Below are 4,200 nucleotides of genomic sequence, written 5' to 3' on the forward strand. Positions count from 1 at the left end.
TGTATTTGACATGGTCCCAGTTACTAAAACTAGATCAAACACAAACAAAGGAGAAAACTAGACATTTGCTAGAAATTTAATATAATCCCCAATTTAAAAAGAGACCATTTTTTCAAAACGAGTGAGGTTCAAAGTGGATTCCAGTAAAAAAGGGATCAATAGGGCATTTTCTTTTACCCTTCTTAATGTTAGAATAATTTATACCAGTTTGCCTACATACTACTTTTAATCTTACTTTATTCTAGCAAGCTAGTAAAAATGAACAAGTGCAAGAACTTTGTCTAATCACTTAGCATGTGTACCAGGGAATACAGTGTCACTGTAGGATTAGCAGTGGACTGCTATTCACAAGATTGGCAGTTCAAGCCCACAAGTTGCTCCATGGAAGGAAGGTGATGCTTTCTGCCCCCATAAAGATTTACAACCTTGGAAACCTATACCCAGTAATTAGGAGTTGGAACCAAATTGACAGAGTAGTTACAAATAGGGCTGCGAACCTCAGGGACATCTGTTCAAAATTACTAGCTATTCCGCAGGAGAAGGAGAAGGCTTTCTGCTCACATAAAGATTTACAGCCTCGGAAATCCTGTACAGGGTTGCTATGAGTCAGAACCAACTCCACGGTACATAACAACAACAGCAACCATACAACAACAAAAATAACACTAGGGTCTTCAAAAAGTTTATGGGAAAATTCTATTATCTTTTAATTCCAATTTTCCAGTAACTTTTTGAAAGTCCCTCTTATTAGAGAATTGCCAGGAAAAAATAAATTATACTGTGCATATAATGCAAAGTCAAAGCTTTGTAGTTACAGCCTTATCTCACATCTAAATCATCATCTTTTGGACCCTAAAGATTCATATCTCTTGGTTCCAACCTGAATCCTCTTTCTTCCTTGAAATTCATTAATACTGTTTTTTCCTTTATGTGAAAAGAAAATACCATGAGGTCTGGTTTGGGACTATAGTATAAGCACTACAAAGTCAATGGTTCAGGGCCACCTGCTACTCCTCAGAAACCCTATATAAGGTCATTTTGAGTCGGGACCAACTCAATGTCACTTAACAACAAAGACAGAATTCATTGAATAACAACAACAACAAAAATAATCACTTCATAGTCACTAGAGACTAGAAGTGAGATTGAAGCAGCCAGCTGATCTGAAGTGGGCGGAGGCATGCAAAAATGCACAAACTTGCAAATAGTACCCATTTGACCTAGCTGGGATGTCTTGCTATCAGAACTTGACTAAAGGAAGTTAAAGAAGTTTGATACAGGAATAATGTATAATTGCTACAATTTGATAAACTTGACCTATGCTTATGGATGTAGTTCTCAAATTCCAACTGAGAGGGAAGGAGTCTTCACATCAAGGATCAAGTCTATCCCCTCAGTACAAAGGGTTGATAGAGATGGGCAACTTAAGACATCGCTACCAAAAATGGGGGGATATAAAAGCACACAGTAGCTGCCTTCCATGTTTTCAAAAAGGAGTTTAGTTTCAGAGTGTAGAATCCCCACTGTATAGTTTCATCTTGTCTAGCTGTGTCTGGTGAAAGGAGATGTTGGGAAAATATGGATAGGATTGTTTTGATTCAATAGTGACTAATTGTTATCATGACAAATGGCTATTGTCATGATAACAATTATTGTCACAACTGTACAGATAGAAGATGTGAAACAAAAAGGGGGGAATAGTTAACTTTTCATTCCAGGAACAGAGGGCCCTCTGTTCAGAGGCCATCAAGATGGAGGAACATGAGCAAAACATCAGATCCTAACTAGAGAAGCTGCAAACCAGAGGCAGAAGCAGAGGCAATGGCATAGAAAGATAGGGCAAATGAGGACTTTAGACCCATGAAATAAGAAAGAATATGTACCAACGGGAAGGAGGCTGGCTTTCAAAATGTGCCCTTTGGTCTTTCTGTATATTTTGTGCACAATAAAAATACAAAAATGAGAGGATAGAGATAAATATTGTCAACCAATGATGACTGGAGGAGATTGTAATCATTACAATGAAACAAAATATTATTGGTTGAATGCAAGGCTGATAATCTTCCTTTTAACTATCACTCAATTCACAATAAAAGCTTTAAAGGAAAAAATAAACAACAACAAAGTAAAAATCAGCAAAGCAAAAAACAAATTAAACAAGAGATGAGGCTGGGCAAACTTCAATAACACAAAGAAAGGAAAGTCAGTTATTTTCTTTAAACCTTATCCTTGGGATTCCTCAAAAGACAATGGCAGATAATAGTCAACATTGGGAAGCACAGGATAAAATTAACCAGTGAAAGAAGCCAACCAATTATCTACATGTCCTGTTGAGAAAGGTTAGACCTTTACCATGAGCATAAATGCCCTTGTTTTTAATGGTTTCCTTACATGACAAGAAATACAAAACTATGTTTTATAATAAGGGAAGAATCCAACTTTGGGGCAGAGAATTGTTTGATTCCAAATGTGCTTAAAGACACCCTTCCTGAAGAATAAACTTGACACTTTTCATGTCTCACCTAACTTTTATGTAGTCCAGGTTCAAGAACATTTAGTAGACAGGCAACTTTACAGTATAAATTGTGGAACATGTAAAGTCTTCAATATTCAAAAATACCTTTCCCCATACCCGTTCGAATGTTTAAATGAATAACAATCCTCTATGTTAAAGATCGTGTCTATTTAAAATTGTCTTCTTTATAACACAGTTCCTGTTGCTTTGAAAAAAAAGGTGTTAAAGAAGGAAATACACGAACCTTTCAGCAACCATTGATTAGAACGAATTTATATATAAGCTATTAGTATAGTGGTTACGAATCGGGCTGCTAACCTCAGGGTCAGCGGTTCAAAACTACCAGCTGTTCTGTGGGAGAAAGATGAGGCTTTCTGCTCCAGTAAAAATTTACAGCCTTGGAAACCCTGTACAGGGTTGCTAATAGTCAGAACTGACTCCACAGCACATAACAAAAACAACAATTTGCTTTATAATAGGTAAATTTGGTTATGTGGTGGTTATCATGAACCTGAAACACTGGTAATGCTCAGAGCTGGTAAGCACAATGGGAATACTGATATAGCTTACCAGAATCCAGACAGAAAAAAAAAATAACTTCTTACAATTTTTTTTAAGTAACTTTTGGAGTAAATGTCAAATTTTAATGTTGACAAAGGCTATGTGTACATGCCCAGACTAGTATTCATACATGTTGACTTGGTTTAATTATTAATAATTTTTCATTCTCCAAAGGGTTCCAGTTTGGTCCATAACATTTATGGTCACCCTTCCAAAGCCCATTGCTCTGGGTTGATGAATAACTCCTTTCAATAAAAGGGATATTTTTTTGCATATGAACATAGGTGCTAGGCTGCTAATTGCAAGGTTGACAGTTCAAACATACCAGCAGCTCCATGGGAGAAAGATGAAGCTATTTGCTCCCATAAAGATTTACAGTCTCAGAATCCTTGAGGAGCAAACTCTAGGGTCACTGTGACTCAGGATTGACTTGATGGTAGGGATTTTTTCCTTTTGTTTTTTTCCTTTTGTGAAGCATATTGAATGTCAACAAAGCCATTAGGAAGTTATTGTTTGAGACCAGAGTTTAAGGTTCAGAGGGAAACTTTCCTGTGTCTGATCTCCAAATTCAGAAATCAGCTGCTTAGAAGTGTGAACATTTAATATTTAATGTCTATTTAATCACACTCACTCCTCTCCTTTTCCTAGGCTGGCCATGTCATCTCCATTAATGGTTCCTATTTTATATCTCCATCCTGATTCCTTTAAAATATGTGATTGTTTAGGGTTGCATCACGGGTTTTCTTTTCTTTCACTTAATTAACTATTTTCATTATGATAAATGGAGAAAAGATTCAAGTTGTCGAACACTTCATTTTGCTTGGATCCACTATCAACAATCTTGGAAGCAATAGTCAAGAAATCAAACTACATACCATATTAGGCAAATCAGGTACAAAAACCTCTTTAAAGTGATCAAGAGCAAAGATTTCAGTTTGAGGACTAAGGTGCACCTGAATGAAGCCATGGTATTTTCAATAACCTCATATGCATGTGAAAGTTGGAAATAAATAAGCAAGTCCATGGAAGACTAGATGCATTTGAGTTGCGGTGTTGGAGAATAATATTGAAAGGACTATGACTGCCAGAAGAACCAAAAGAATCTGTGTTGGAAAAAATATACT

This window comes from Chrysochloris asiatica, unplaced genomic scaffold (genome assembly GCF_000296735.1).
Source record: "Chrysochloris asiatica unplaced genomic scaffold, ChrAsi1.0 scaffold00364, whole genome shotgun sequence".
NCBI classification, from domain to species: Eukaryota; Metazoa; Chordata; class Mammalia; order Afrosoricida; family Chrysochloridae; genus Chrysochloris; species Chrysochloris asiatica.